Source organism: Pseudophryne corroboree, unplaced genomic scaffold, assembly GCF_028390025.1.
Source record: "Pseudophryne corroboree isolate aPseCor3 unplaced genomic scaffold, aPseCor3.hap2 scaffold_2183, whole genome shotgun sequence".
NCBI lineage: Eukaryota > Metazoa > Chordata > Amphibia > Anura > Myobatrachidae > Pseudophryne > Pseudophryne corroboree.
In genome coordinates, this window is record NW_026968830.1 from 50,844 (window position 1) to 67,129 (window position 16,286).

Genomic DNA, 16,286 nt, shown 5'->3' on the forward strand with positions numbered 1-16,286 from the left:
CATTAGTCATTGATTATAAACTGCTACCTTAATTTTTAATATGATATTACAAAGGATGGAAGAAAGAAAGAAAAACACAAACATGATTGTGCATTTAAGTTGTCAGCACACATCTGCTTTGGTTCAAATGCACTGCATATCTTCCTTCAGCCAGCCAACAAAACAGCAATGGAAAAGATTAACATACTGTTGGTAAAGCAGTTGCATCAAATTGATTTTCTGCAATATAGCATGATAATCCATACTGACAGCTCTGGATAGTACCAGCACATTTCTTGCTGGACTTGGTAATGCAAAGAACACAGTAAACAGCTTCACTTTTTCCTCAAAAATAAATAATTGACTATTAAAAACCTAATAGTCTTAAATAAGAACATCAGTAAGCACCACTGGCATAATGGATAAGTCACTGCCCTCCTAAGCCACGGGGTCCAAGTCCCATATGGGGTGGAAGTCATTACAGCAAGTGTCTCATCACTACAGTTGATATTTTATCCTTGCTTCAACTGTAAAACAGTCTTGCAGTGTTTAGCTTGTAAAAAATGACCACAGAAGCTAAAATATGACATTAATTATGATAACATTGTTTTTGTTGTTTTTTAAACCTTTTCTATCACCGTGGACAGCTTATTCAAGTGCCATCTGGCATGCATGTTCCTTTGTTGCTCATCATTCATCTCCAAAAATGATTTTCTTTTTCAATTCTTATGACTGTACTGATTGTATTGAATAAAATCCACATCTAGCATAACCAATTAATGCTGCAAAGTGCTCCAGTGGTGCAATTGGTCAGCACGCGGTATTTATAAGACAGTATCTGTTGAGCGATGCCGAGGTTGTGAGTTCATGCCTCACCTGGAGCATCTTTGTATACTGTTTTTTTTTTCCTTTTCTTATGTCATTAGTCATTGATTATAAACTGCTACCTTTGTATTTAATATGATATTACAAAGGATGGAAGAAAGAAAGAAAAAACACAAACATGATTGTGCATTTAAGTTGTCAGCACACATCTGCTTTGGTTCAAATGCACTGCATATCTTCCTTCAGTCAGCCAACAAAACAGCAATGGAAAAGATTAACATACTGTTGGTAAAGCAGTTGCATCAAATTGATTTTCTGCAATATAGCATGATAATCCATACTGACAGCTCTGGATAGTACCAGCACATTTCTTGCTGGACTTGGTAATGCAAAGAACACAGTAACCAGCTTCACTTTTTCCTCAAAAATAAATAATTGACTATGAAAAACCTAACAGTCTTAAATATGAACATCAGTAAGCACCACTGGCATAATGGGTAAGGCACTGGTCTCCTAAGCCATTGGTTGTGGGTTTAAGTCCTGTCTGAGTTGGAAGTCATTACAGCAAGTGTCTCATCACTAGAGTTGATATTTTATCCTTGCTTCAACTGTAAAATAGTCTTGCAGTGTTCAGCTTGTAAAAAATGACCACAGAAGCTAAAATATGACATTAATTATGATAACATTGTTTTTGTTGTTTTTTAAACCTTTTCTATCACCGTGGACAGCTTATTCAAGTGCCATCTGGCATGCATGTTCCTTTGTTGCTCATCATTCATCACCAAAAATGATTTTCTTTTTCAATTCTTATGACTGTACTGATTGTATTGAATAAAATCCACATCTAGCATAACCAATTAATCCAGCAAAGTGCTCCAGTGGCGCAATTGGTCAGCGCGTGGTACTTATAAGACAGTATCTGTTGAGCAATGCCGAGGTTGTGAGTTCAAACCTCACCTGGAGCATATTTGAATACTGTTTTTTTTTCCTTTTCTTATGTCATTAGTAATTGATTATAAACTGCTACCTTAATATTTAATATGATATTACAAAGGATGGAAGAAAGAAAGAAAAAACACAAACATGATTGTGCATTTAAGTTGTCAGCACACATCTGCTTTGGTTCAAATGCACTGCATATCTTCCTTCAGTCAGCCAACAAAACAGCAATGGAAAAGATTAACATACTGTTGGTAAAGCAGTTGCATCAAATTGATTTTCTGCAATATAGCATGATAATCCATACTGACAGCTCTGGATAGTACCAGCACATTTCTTGCTGGACTTGGTAATGCAAAGAACACAGTAAACAGCTTCACTTTTTTTCAAAAATAAATAATTGACTATTAAAAACCTATCAGTCTTAAATAAGAACATCAGTAAGCACCACTGGCATAATGGATAAGTCACTGCCCTCCTAAGCCAGGGGGTCCAAGTCCCATATGGGGTGGAAGTCATTACAGCAAGTGTCTCATCACTAGAGTTGATATTTTATCCTTGCTTCAACTGTAAAACAGTCTTGCAGTGTTTAGCTTATAAAAAATGACCACAGAAGCTAAAATATGACATTAATTATGATAACATTGTTGTTGTTGTTGTTTAAGCCTTTTCTATCACCGTGGACAGCTTATTCAAGTGCCATCTGGCATGCATGTTTCTTTGTTGCTCATCATTCATCACTAACAATGATTTTCTTTTTCAATTCTTATGACTGTACTGATTGTATTGAATAAAATCCACATCTAGCATAACCAATAAATGCTGCAAAGTGCTCCAGTGGTGCAATTGGTCAGCGCGCGGTACTTATAAGACAGTATCTGTTGAGCAATGCCGAAGTTGTGAGTTCAAGCCTCACCTGGAGCATCTTTGTATACTGTTTGTTTTCCTTTTCTTATGTCATTAGTCATTGATTATAAACTGCTACCTTAATATTTAATATGATATTACAAAGGATGGAAGAAAGAAAGAAAAAACACAAACATGATTGTGCATTTAAGTTGTCAGCACACATCTGCTTTGGTTCAAATGCACTGCATATCTTCCTTCAGTCAGCCAACAAAACAGCAATGGAAAAGATTAACATACTGTTGGTAAAGCAGTTGCATCAAATTGATTTTCTGCAATATAGCATGATAATCCATACTGACAGCTCTGGATAGTACCAGCACATTTCTTGCTGGACTTGGTAATGCAAAGAACACAGTAAACAGCTTCACTTTTTCATCAAAAATAAATAATTGACTATTAAAAAAATAACAGTCTTAAATAAGAACATCAGTAAGCACCACTGGCATAATGGATAAGTCACTGCCCTCCTAAGCCACGGGGTCCAAGTCCCATATGGGGTGGAAGTCATTACAGCAAGTGTCTCATCACTAGAGTTGATATTTTATCCTTGCTTCAACTGTAAAACCTTCTTGCAGTGTTTAGCTTGTAAAACATGACCACAGAAGCTAAAATATGACATTAATTATGATAACATTGTTGTTGTTGTTTTTTAAACCTATACTATCACAGTGGACAGCTTATTCAAGTGCCATCTGGCATGCATGTTCCTTTGTTGCTCATCATTCATCACCAAAAATAATTTTCTTTTTCAATTCTTATGACTGTACTGATTGTATTGAATAAAATCCACATCTAGCATAACCAATTAATGCTGCAAAGTGCTCCAGTGGCGCAATTGGTCAGCGCGCGGTACTTATAAGACAGTATCTGTTGAGCAATGTCGATGTTGTGAGTTCAAGCCTCACTTGGAGCATCTTTGTACACTATTTTTTTTCCTTTTCTTATGTCATTAGTCATTGATTATAAACTGCTACCTTAATATTTAATATGATATTACAAAGGATGGAAGAAAGAAAGAAAAAACACAAACATGATTGTGCATTTAAGTTGTCAGCACACATCTGCTTTGGTTCAAATGCACTGCATATCTTCCTTCATTCAGCCAACAAAACAGCAATGAAAAAGATTAACATACTGTTGGTAAAGCAGTTGCATCAAATTGATTTTCTGCAATATAGCATGATAATCCATACTGAAAGCTCTGGATAGTACCAGCACATTTCTTGTTGGACTTGGTAATGCAAAGAACACAGTAAACAGCTTCACTTTTTCCTCAAAAATAAATAATTGACTATTAAAAACCTAACAGTCTTAAATAAGAACATCAGTAAGCACCACTGGCATAATGGATAAGTCACTGCGCTCCTAAGCCAGGGGGTCCAAGTCCCATATGGGGTGGAAGTCATTACAACAAGTGTCTCATCACCAGAGTTGATATTTTATCCTTGCTTCAACTGTAAAACCGTCTTGCAGTGTTTAGCTTATAAAAAATGACCACAGAAGCTAAAATATGACATTAATTATGATAACATTGTTGTTGTTTTTTAAACCTTTTCTATCACCGTGGACAGCTTATTCAAGTGCCATCTGGGATGCATGTTCCTTTGTTGCTCATCATTCATCACCAACAATGATTTTCTTTTTCAATTCTTATGACTGTACTGATTGTATTGAATAAAATCCACATCTAGCATAACCAACAAAACCTGCAAAGTGTTCCAGTGGTGCAATTGGTCAGCGCGCGGTACTTATAAGACAGTATCTATTGAGCAATGCCGAGGTTGTGAGTTCAAGCCTCACCTGGAGCATCTTTGTATACTATTTTTTTTCCTTTTCTTATGTCATTAGTCATTGATTATAAACTGGTAGCCTTAATATTTAATATGATATGACCACAGAAGCTAAAATATGACATTAATTATGATAACATTGTTGTTGTTGTTGTTTTTTAAACCTTTTTTATCACCGTGGACAGCTTATTCAAGTGCCATCTGGCATGCATGTTCCTTTGTTGCTCATCATTCATCACCAAAAATGATTTTCTTTTTCAATTCTTATGACTGTACTGATTGTATTGAATAAAATCCACATCTAGCATAGCCAATCAATGCTGCAAAGTGCTCCAGTGGCGCAATTGATCAGCGTGCGGTATTTATAAGACAGTATCTGTTGAGCAATGCCGAGGTTGTGAGTTCAAGCCTCACCTGGAGCATCTTTGTATACTGTTTTTTTTTCCTTTTCTTATGTCATTAGTCATTGATTATAAACTGCTACCTTAATATTTAATATGATATTACAAAGGATGGAAGAAAGAAAGAAAAACACAAACATGATTGTGCATTTAAGTTGTCAGCACACATCTGCTTTGGTTCAAATGCACTGCATATCTTCCTTCAGCCAGCCAACAAAACAGCAATGGAAAAGATTAACATACTGTTGGTAAAGCAGTTGCATCAAATTGATTTTCTGCAATATAGCATGATAATCCATACTGACAGCTCTGGATAGTACCAGCACATTTCTTGCTGGACTTGGTAATGTAAAAAAACACAGTAAACAGCTTCACTTTTTCCTCAAAAATAAATAATTGACTATTAAAAACCTTACAGTCTTAAATAAGAACATCAGTAAGCACCACTGGCATAATGGATAAGGCACTGTTCTCCTAAGCCAGTGGTTGTGGGTTTAAGTCCGGTCTGAGTTGGAAGTCATTACAGCAAGTGTCTCATCACTAGAGTTGATATTTTATCCTTGCTTCAACTGTAAAACAGTCTTGCAGTGTTTAGCTTGTAAAAAATGACAACAGAAGCTAAAATATGACATTAATTATGATAACATTGTTGTTGTTGTTTTTTAAACCTTTTCTATCACCGTGGACAGCTTATTCAAGTGCCATCTGGCATGCATATTCCTTTGTTGCTCATCATTTATCACCAAAAATGATTTTCTTTTTCAATTCTTATGACTGTACTGATTGTATTGAATAAAATCCACATCTAGCATAACCAACTAATGCTGCAAAGTGCTCCAGTGGCGCAATTGGTCAGCGCGCGGTATTTATAAGACAATATCTGTTGAGAGATGCCGAGGTTGTGAGTTCAAGCCTCACCTGGAGCTTCTTTGTATACTGTTTTTTTTCCTTTTCTTATGTCATTAGTCATTGATTATAAACTGCTACCTTAATATTTAATATGATATTACAAAGGATGGAAGAAAGAAAGAAAAAACACAAACATGATTGTGCATTTAAGTTGTCAGCACACATCTGCTTTGGTTCAAATGCACTGCATATCTTCCTTCAGTCAGCCAAAAAAACAGCAATGGAAAAGATTAACATACTGTTGGTAAAGCAGTTGCATCAAATTGATTTTCTGCAATATAGCATGATAATCCATACTGAAAGCTCTGGATAGTACCAGCACATTTCTTGTTGGACTTGGTAATGCAAAGAACACAGTAAACAGCTTCACTTTTTCCTCAAAAATAAATAATTGACTATTAAAAACCTAACAGTCTTAAATAAGAACATCAGTAAGCACCACTGGCATAATGGATAAGTCACTGCGCCCTCCTACGCCAGGGGGCCCAAGTCCCATATGGGGTGGAAGTCATTACAGCAAGTGTCTCATCACTAGAGTTGATATTTTATCCTTGCTTCAACTGTAAAACAGTCTTGCAGTGTTTAGCTTGTAAAAAATGACCACAGAAGCTAAAATATGACATTAATTATGATAACATTGTTGTTGTTGTTTTTTAAACCTTTTCTATCACCGTGGACAGCTTATTCAGGTGCCATCTGGCATGCATGTTCCTTTGTTGCTCATCATTCATCACCAAAAATGATTTTCTTTTTCAATTCTTATGACTGTACTGATTGTATTGAATAAAATCCACATCTAGCATAACCAACTAATGCTGCAAAGTGCTCCAGTGGCGCAATTGGTCAGCGTGTGGTACTAATAAGACAGTATCTGTAGAGCAATGCCGAAGTTGTGAGTTCAAGCCTCACCTGGAGCGTCTTTGTACATTGTTTTTTTTTCTATTTCTAATGTCATTAGTCATTGATTATAAACTGCTACCTTAATATTTAATATGATATTACAAAGGATGGAAGAAAGAAAGAAAAAACACAAACATGATGGTGCATTTTAGTTGTCAGCACACATCTGCTTTGGTTCAAATGCACTGCATATCTTCCTTCAGTCAGCCAACAAAACAGCAATGGAAAAGATTAACATACTGTTGGTAAAGCAGTTGCATCAAATTGATTTTCTGCAATATAGCATGATAATCCATACTGACAGCTCTGGATAGTACCAGCACATTTCTTGCTGGACTTGGTAATGCAAAGAACACAGTAAACAGCTTCACTTTTTTCAAAAATAAATAATTGACTATTAAAAACCTATCAGTCTTAATTAAGGACATCAGTAAGCACCACTGGCATAATGGATAAGGCACTGTTCTCCTAAGCCAGTGGTTGTGGGTTTAAGTCCCGTCTGAGTTGGAAGTCATTACAGCAAGTGTCTCATCACTAGAGTTGATATTTTATCCTTGCTTCAATTGTAAAACAGTCTTGCAGTGTTTAGCTTGTAAAAAATGACAACAGAAGCTAAAATATGACATTAATTATGATAACATTGTTGTTGTTGTTGTTTTTTAAACCTTTTCTATCACCGTGGACAGCTTATTCAAGTGCCATCTGGCATGCATGTTCCTTTGTTGCTCAACATTTATCACCAAAAATGTTTTTCTTTTTCAATTCTTATGACTGTACTGATTGTATTGAATAAAATCCACATCTAGCATAACCAATTAATGCTGCAAAGTGCTCCAGTGGCGCAATTGGTCAGCACGCGGTACTTATAAGACAGTATCTGTTGAGCGATGCCGAGGTTGTGAGTTCAAGATACACCTGGAGCTTCTTTGTATACTGTTTTTTTTCCTTTTCTTATGTCATTAGTCATTGATTATAAACTGCTACCTTAATATTTAATATGATATTACAAAGGATGAAAGAAAGAAAGAAAAAACACAAACATGATTGTGCATTTAAGTTGTCAGCACACATCTGCTTTGGTTCAAATGCACTGCATATCTTCCTTCAGTCAGCCAACAAAACAGCAATGGAAAAGATTAACATACTGTTGGTAAAGCAGTTGCATAAATTGATTTTCTGCAATATAGCATGATAATCCATACTGAAAGCTCTGGATAGTACCAGCACATTTCTTGTTGGACTTGGTAATGCAAAGAACACAGTAAACAGCTTCACTTTTTCCTCAAAAATAAATAATTGACTATTAAAAACCTAACAGTCTTAAATAAGAACATCAGTAAGCACCACTGGCATAATGGATAAGGCACTGTTCTCCTAAGCCAGTGGTTGTGGGTTTAAGTCCCGTCTGGGTTGGAAGTCATTACAGCAAGTGTCTCATCACTAGAGTTGATATTTTATCCTTGCTTCAACTGTAAAACAGTCTTGCAGTGTTTAGCTTGTAAAAAATGACCACAGAAGCTAAAATATGACATTAATTATGATAACATTGTTGTTGCTGTTTTTTAAACCTTTTCTATCACCGTGGACAGCTTATTCAAGTGCCATCTGGCATGCATGTTCCTTTGTTGCTCATCATTCATCACCAAAAATGATTTTCTTTTTCAATTCTTATGAATGTACTGATTGTATTGAATAAAATCCACATCTAGCATAACCAATCAATGCTGCAAAGTGCTCCAGTGGCGCAGTTGGTCAGCGTGCAAAACTTATAAGACAGTATCTGTTGAGCAATGCAGTGGTTGTGAGTTCAAGCCTCATCTGGAACATCTTTGTTTACTGTTTTTTTTCCTTTTCTTATGTCATTAGTCATTGATTATAAACTGCTACCTTAATATTTAATATGATATTACAAAGGATGGAAGAAAGAAAGAAAAAACACAAACATGATTGTGCATTTAAGTTGTCAGCACACATCTGCTTTGGTTCAAATGCACTGCATATCTTCCTTCATTCAGCCAACAAAACAGCAATGAAAAAGATTAACATACTGTTGGTAAAGCAGTTGCATCAAATTGATTTTCTGCAATATAGCATGATAATCCATACTGAAAGCTCTGGATAGTACCAGCACATTTCTTGTTGGACTTGGTAATGCAAAGAACACAGTAAACAGCTTCACTTTTTCCTCAAAAATAAATAATTGACTATTAAAAACCTAACAGTCTTAAATAAGAACATCAGTAAGCACCACTGGCATAATGGATAAGTCACTGCGCTCCTAAGCCAGGGGGTCCAAGTCCCATATGGGGTGGAAGTCATTACAACAAGTGTCTCATCACCAGAGTTGATATTTTATCCTTGCTTCAACTGTAAAACCGTCTTGCAGTGTTTAGCTTATAAAAAATGACCACAGAAGCTAAAATATGACATTAATTATGATAACATTGTTGTTGTTTTTTAAACCTTTTCTATCACCGTGGACAGCTTATTCAAGTGCCATCTGGGATGCATGTTCCTTTGTTGCTCATCATTCATCACCAACAATGATTTTCTTTTTCAATTCTTATGACTGTACTGATTGTATTGAATAAAATCCACATCTAGCATAACCAACAAAACCTGCAAAGTGTTCCAGTGGCGCAATTGGTCAGCGCGCGGTACTTATAAGACAGTATCTATTGAGCAATGCCGAGGTTGTGAGTTCAAGCCTCACCTGGAGCATCTTTGTATACTATTTTTTTTCCTTTTCTTATGTCATTAGTCATTGATTATAAACTGGTAGCCTTAATATTTAATATGATATGACCACAGAAGCTAAAATATGACATTAATTATGATAACATTGTTGTTGTTGTTGTTTTTTAAACCTTTTTTATCACCGTGGACAGCTTATTCAAGTGCCATCTGGCATGCATGTTCCTTTGTTGCTCATCATTCATCACCAAAAATGATTTTCTTTTTCAATTCTTATGACTGTACTGATTGTATTGAATAAAATCCACATCTAGCATAGCCAATCAATGCTGCAAAGTGCTCCAGTGGCGCAATTGATCAGCGTGCGGTATTTATAAGACAGTATCTGTTGAGCAATGCCGAGGTTGTGAGTTCAAGCCTCACCTGGAGCATCTTTGTATACTGTTTTTTTTTCCTTTTCTTATGTCATTAGTCATTGATTATAAACTGCTACCTTAATATTTAATATGATATTACAAAGGATGGAAGAAAGAAAGAAAAACACAAACATGATTGTGCATTTAAGTTGTCAGCACACATCTGCTTTGGTTCAAATGCACTGCATATCTTCCTTCAGCCAGCCAACAAAACAGCAATGGAAAAGATTAACATACTGTTGGTAAAGCAGTTGCATCAAATTGATTTTCTGCAATATAGCATGATAATCCATACTGACAGCTCTGGATAGTACCAGCACATTTCTTGCTGGACTTGGTAATGTAAAAAAACACAGTAAACAGCTTCACTTTTTCCTCAAAAATAAATAATTGACTATTAAAAACCTTACAGTCTTAAATAAGAACATCAGTAAGCACCACTGGCATAATGGATATGTCACTGCCCTCCTAAGCCACGAGGTCCAAGTCCCATATGGGGTGGAAGTCATTACAGCAAGTGTCTCATCACTAGAGTTGATATTTTATCCTTGCTTCAACTGTAAAACAGTCTTGCAGTGTTTAGCTTGTAAAAAATGACCACAGAAGCTAAAATATGACATTAATTATGATAACATTGTTGTTGTTGTTTTTTAAACCTTTTCTATCACCGTGGACAGCTTATTCAAGTGCCATCTGGAATGTATGTTCCTTTGATGCTCATCATTCATCACCAAAAATGATTTTCTTTTTCAATTCTTATGACTGTACTGATTGTATTGAATAAAATCCACATCTAGCATAACCAACTAATACTGCAAAGTGCTCCAGTGGCGCAATTGGTCAGCGTGCGGTACTAATAAGACAGTATCTGTTGAGCAATGCTGAGGTTGTGAGTTCAAGCCTCACCTGGAGCGTCTTTGTATACTGTTTTTTTTTCTATTTCTAATGTCATTAGTCATTGATTATAAACTGCTACCTTAATATTTAATATGATATTACAAAGGATGGAAGAAAGAAAGAAAAAACACAAACATGATGGTGCATTTTAGTTGTCAGCACACTTCTGCTTTGGTTCAAATGCACTGCATATCTTCCTTCAGTCAGCCAACAAAACAGCAATGGAAAAGATTAACATACTGTTGGTAAAGCAGTTGCATCAAATTGATTTTCTGCAATATAGCATGATAATCCATACTGACAGCTCTGGATAGTACCAGCACATTTCTTGCTGGACTTGGTAATGCAAAGAACACAGTAAACAGCTTCACTTTTTTCAAAAAGAAATAATTGACTATTAAAAACCTATCAGTCTTAAATAAGGACATCAGTAAGCACCACTGGCATAATGGATAAGGCACTGTTCTCCTAAGCCAGTGGTTGTGGGTTTAAGTCCGGTCTGAGTTGGAAGTCATTACAGCAAGTGTCTCATCACTAGAGTTGATATTTTATCCTTGCTTCAACTGTAAAACAGTCTTGCAGTGTTTAGCTTGTAAAAAATGACAACAGAAGCTAAAATATGACATTAATTATGATAACATTGTTGTTGTTGTTTTTTAAACCTTTTCTATCACCGTGGACAGCTTATTCAAGTGCCATCTGGCATGCATATTCCTTTGTTGCTCATCATTTATCACCAAAAATGATTTTCTTTTTCAATTCTTATGACTGTACTGATTGTATTGAATAAAATCCACATCTAGCATAACCAATTAATGCTGCAAAGTGCTCCAGTGGCGCAATTGGTCAGCGCGCGGTATTTATAAGACAATATCTGTTGAGAGATGCCGAGGTTGTGAGTTCAAGCCTCACCTGGAGCTTCTTTGTATACTGTTTTTTTTCCTTTTCTTATGTCATTAGTCATTGATTATAAACTGCTACCTTAATATTTAATATGATATTACAAAGGATGGAAGAAAGAAAGAAAAAACACAAACATGATTGTGCATTTAAGTTGTCAGCACACATCTGCTTTGGTTCAAATGCACTGCATATCTTCCTTCAGTCAGCCAAAAAAACAGCAATGGAAAAGATTAACATACTGTTGGTAAAGCAGTTGCATCAAATTGATTTTCTGCAATATAGCATGATAATCCATACTGAAAGCTCTGGATAGTACCAGCACATTTCTTGTTGGACTTGGTAATGCAAAGAACACAGTAAACAGCTTCACTTTTTCCTCAAAAATAAATAATTGACTATTAAAAACCTAACAGTCTTAAATAAGAACATCAGTAAGCACCACTGGCATAATGGATAAGTCACTGCGCCCTCCTACGCCAGGGGGCCCAAGTCCCATATGGGGTGGAAGTCATTACAGCAAGTGTCTCATCACTAGAGTTGATATTTTATCCTTGCTTCAACTGTAAAACAGTCTTGCAGTGTTTAGCTTGTAAAAAATGACCACAGAAGCTAAAATATGACATTAATTATGATAACATTGTTGTTGTTGTTTTTTAAACCTTTTCTATCACCGTGGACAGCTTATTCAGGTGCCATCTGGCATGCATGTTCCTTTGTTGCTCATCATTCATCACCAAAAATGATTTTCTTTTTCAATTCTTATGACTGTACTGATTGTATTGAATAAAATCCACATCTAGCATAACCAACTAATGCTGCAAAGTGCTCCAGTGGCGCAATTGGTCAGCGTGTGGTACTAATAAGACAGTATCTGTAGAGCAATGCCGAAGTTGTGAGTTCAAGCCTCACCTGGAGCGTCTTTGTACATTGTTTTTTTTTCTATTTCTAATGTCATTAGTCATTGATTATAAACTGCTACCTTAATATTTAATATGATATTACAAAGGATGGAAGAAAGAAAGAAAAAACACAAACATGATGGTGCATTTTAGTTGTCAGCACACATCTGCTTTGGTTCAAATGCACTGCATATCTTCCTTCAGTCAGCCAACAAAACAGCAATGGAAAAGATTAACATACTGTTGGTAAAGCAGTTGCATCAAATTGATTTTCTGCAATATAGCATGATAATCCATACTGACAGCTCTGGATAGTACCAGCACATTTCTTGCTGGACTTGGTAATGCAAAGAACACAGTAAACAGCTTCACTTTTTTCAAAAATAAATAATTGACTATTAAAAACCTATCAGTCTTAATTAAGGACATCAGTAAGCACCACTGGCATAATGGATAAGGCACTGTTCTCCTAAGCCAGTGGTTGTGGGTTTAAGTCCCGTCTGAGTTGGAAGTCATTACAGCAAGTGTCTCATCACTAGAGTTGATATTTTATCCTTGCTTCAATTGTAAAACAGTCTTGCAGTGTTTAGCTTGTAAAAAATGACAACAGAAGCTAAAATATTACATTAATTATGATAACATTGTTGTTGTTGTTTTTTAAACCTTTTCTATCACCGTGGACAGCTTATTCAAGTGCCATCTGGCATGCATGTTCCTTTGTTGCTCAACATTTATCACCAAAAATGTTTTTCTTTTTCAATTCTTATGACTGTACTGATTGTATTGAATAAAATCCACATCTAGCATAACCAATTAATGCTGCAAAGTGCTCCAGTGGCGCAATTGGTCAGCACGCGGTACTTATAAGACAGTATCTGTTGAGCGATGCCGAGGTTGTGAGTTCAAGATACACCTGGAGCTTCTTTGTATACTGTTTTTTTTTCCTTTTCTTATGTCATTAGTCATTGATTATAAACTGCTACCTTAATATTTAATATGATATTACAAAGGATGAAAGAAAGAAAGAAAAAACACAAACATGATTGTGCATTTAAGTTGTCAGCACACATCTGCTTTGGTTCAAATGCACTGCATATCTTCCTTCAGTCAGCCAACAAAACAGCAATGGAAAAGATTAACATACTGTTGGTAAAGCAGTTGCATAAATTGATTTTCTGCAATATAGCATGATAATCCATACTGAAAGCTCTGGATAGTACCAGCACATTTCTTGTTGGACTTGGTAATGCAAAGAACACAGTAAACAGCTTCACTTTTTCCTCAAAAATAAATAATTGACTATTAAAAACCTAACAGTCTTAAATAAGAACATCAGTAAGCACCACTGGCATAATGGATAAGGCACTGTTCTCCTAAGCCAGTGGTTGTGGGTTTAAGTCCCGTCTGGGTTGGAAGTCATTACAGCAAGTGTCTCATCACTAGAGTTGATATTTTATCCTTGCTTCAACTGTAAAACAGTCTTGCAGTGTTTAGCTTGTAAAAAATGACCACAGAAGCTAAAATATGACATTAATTATGATAACATTGTTGTTGCTGTTTTTTAAACCTTTTCTATCACCGTGGACAGCTTATTCAAGTGCCATCTGGCATGCATGTTCCTTTGTTGCTCATCATTCATCACCAAAAATGATTTTCTTTTTCAATTCTTATGAATGTACTGATTGTATTGAATAAAATCCACATCTAGCATAACCAATCAATGCTGCAAAGTGCTCCAGTGGCGCAGTTGGTCAGCGTGCAAAACTTATAAGACAGTATCTGTTGAGCAATGCCGTGGTTGTGAGTTCAAGCCTCATCTGGAACATCTTTGTTTACTGTTTTTTTTCCTTTTCTTATGTCATTAGTCATTGATTATAAACTGCTACCTTAATATTTAATATGATATTACAAAGGATGGAAGAAAGAAAGAAAAAACACAAACATGATTGTGCATTTAAGTTGTCAGCACACATCTGCTTTGGTTCAAATGCACTGCATATCTTCCTTCAGTCAGCCAACAAAACAGCAATGGAAAAGATTAACATACTGTTGGTAAAGCAGTTGCATCAAATTGATTTTCTGCAATATAGCATGATAATCCATACTGACAGCTCTGGATAGTACCAGCACATTTCTTGCTGGACTTGGTAATGCAAAGAACACAGTAAACAGCTTCACTTTTTCTCAGAAATAAATAATTGACTATTAAAAACCTATCAGTCTTAAATAAGGACATCAGTAAGCACCACTGGCATAATGGATAAGGCACTGTTCTCCTAAGCCAGTGGTTGTTGGTTTAAGTCCCGTCTGAGTTGGAAGTCATTACAGCAAGTGTCTCATCACTAGAGTTGATATTTTATCCTTGCTTCAACTGTTAAACAGTCTTGCAGTGTTTAGCTTGTAAAAAATGACCACAGAAGCTAAAATATGACATTAATTATGATAACATTGTTGTTGTTGTTTTTTAAACCTTTTCTATCACCGTGGACAGCTTATTCAAGTGCCATCTGGAATGTATGTTCCTTTGATGCTCATCATTCATCACCAAAAATGATTTTCTTTTTCAATTCTTATGACTGTACTGATTGTATTGAATAAAATCCACATCTAGCATAACCAACTAATACTGCAAAGTGCTCCAGTGGCGCAATTGGTCAGCGTGCGGTACTAATAAGACAGTATCTGTTGAGCAATGCTGAGGTTGTGAGTTCAAGCCTCACCTGGAGCGTCTTTGTATACTGTTTTTTTTCCTTTTCTTATGTCATTAGTCATTGATTATAAACTGCTACCTTAATATTTAATATGATATTACAAAGGATGGAAGAAAGAAAGAAAGCACACAAACATAATTGTGCATTTAAGTTGTCAGCACACATCTGCTTTGGTTCAAATGCACTGCATATCTTCCTTCAGTCAGCCAACAAAACAGCAATGGAAAAGATTAACATACTGTTGGTAAAGCAGTTGCATCAAATTGATTTTCTGCAATATAGCATGATAATCCATACTGACAGCTCTGGATAGTACCAGCACATTTCTTGCTGGACTTGGTAATGCAAAGAACACAGTAAACAGCTTCTCTTTTTAAAAATAAATAAATAATTGACTATTAAAAACCTATCAGTCTTAAATAAGGACATCAGTAAGCACAACTGGCATAATGGATAAGGCACTGTTCTCCTAAGCCAGTGGTTGTGGGTTTAAGTCCCGTCTGAGTTGGAAGTCATTACAGCAAGTGTCTCATCACTAGAGTTGATATTTTATCCTTGCTTCAACTGTAAAACAGTCTTGCAGTGTTTAGCTTGTAAAAAAAAGACCACAGAAGCTAAAATATGACATTAATTATGATAACATTGTTGTTGTTGTTTTTTAAACCTTTTCTATCACCGTGGACAGCATATTCAAGTGCCATCTGGCATGCATGTTCCTTTGTTGCTCATCATTCATCACCAAAAATGATTTTCTTTTTCAATTCTTATGACTGTACTGATTGTATTGAATAAAATCCACATCTAGCATAACCAATTAACGCTGCAAAGTGCTCCAGTGGCGCAATTGGTCAGCGCGCAGTACTTATAAGACAGTATCTGTTGAGCAATGAAGAGGTTGTGAGTTCAAGCCTCACCTGGAGCATCTTTGTATACTGTTTTTTTTCCTTTTCTTATGTCATTAGTCATTGATTATAAACTGCTACCTTAATATTTAATATGATATTACAAAGGATGGAAGAAAGAAAGAAAGCACACAAACATGATTGTGCATTTAAGTTGTCAGCACACATCTGCTTTGGTTCAAATGCACTGCATATCTTCCTTCAGTCAGCCA

The 16,286-nt window shown here is 35.8% G+C and overlaps 8 non-coding genes across 8 annotated transcripts; all 8 read left to right on the forward strand.

Moving 5' to 3' along the window:
• Positions 1–1,676: 1,676 nt before the first annotated feature.
• Positions 1,677–1,769, forward strand: TRNAI-UAU (transfer RNA isoleucine (anticodon UAU)). Its single transcript is given in 2 exon segments — positions 1,677–1,714; positions 1,734–1,769. It is a non-coding gene; the product is annotated as a tRNA-Ile (tRNA).
• Positions 1,770–5,676: 3,907 nt separating this feature from the next.
• Positions 5,677–5,769, forward strand: TRNAI-UAU (transfer RNA isoleucine (anticodon UAU)). Its single transcript is given in 2 exon segments — positions 5,677–5,714; positions 5,734–5,769. It is a non-coding gene; the product is annotated as a tRNA-Ile (tRNA).
• An 807-nt stretch (positions 5,770–6,576) lies between these two features.
• Positions 6,577–6,669, forward strand: TRNAI-AAU (transfer RNA isoleucine (anticodon AAU)). The gene is given in 2 exon segments: positions 6,577–6,614; positions 6,634–6,669. It is a non-coding gene; the product is annotated as a tRNA-Ile (tRNA).
• Positions 6,670–9,280: 2,611 nt separating this feature from the next.
• TRNAI-UAU (transfer RNA isoleucine (anticodon UAU)) lies at positions 9,281–9,373 on the forward strand. Its single transcript is given in 2 exon segments — positions 9,281–9,318; positions 9,338–9,373. It is a non-coding gene; the product is annotated as a tRNA-Ile (tRNA).
• Positions 9,374–10,583: 1,210 nt separating this feature from the next.
• Positions 10,584–10,676, forward strand: TRNAI-AAU (transfer RNA isoleucine (anticodon AAU)). Its single transcript is given in 2 exon segments — positions 10,584–10,621; positions 10,641–10,676. It is a non-coding gene; the product is annotated as a tRNA-Ile (tRNA).
• Positions 10,677–11,486: 810 nt separating this feature from the next.
• On the forward strand, positions 11,487–11,579 carry TRNAI-UAU (transfer RNA isoleucine (anticodon UAU)). Its single transcript is given in 2 exon segments — positions 11,487–11,524; positions 11,544–11,579. It is a non-coding gene; the product is annotated as a tRNA-Ile (tRNA).
• An 807-nt stretch (positions 11,580–12,386) lies between these two features.
• Positions 12,387–12,479, forward strand: TRNAI-AAU (transfer RNA isoleucine (anticodon AAU)). The gene is given in 2 exon segments: positions 12,387–12,424; positions 12,444–12,479. It is a non-coding gene; the product is annotated as a tRNA-Ile (tRNA).
• A 2,617-nt stretch (positions 12,480–15,096) lies between these two features.
• On the forward strand, positions 15,097–15,189 carry TRNAI-AAU (transfer RNA isoleucine (anticodon AAU)). Its single transcript is given in 2 exon segments — positions 15,097–15,134; positions 15,154–15,189. It is a non-coding gene; the product is annotated as a tRNA-Ile (tRNA).
• The last annotated feature ends 1,097 nt before the right edge of the window (positions 15,190–16,286 follow it).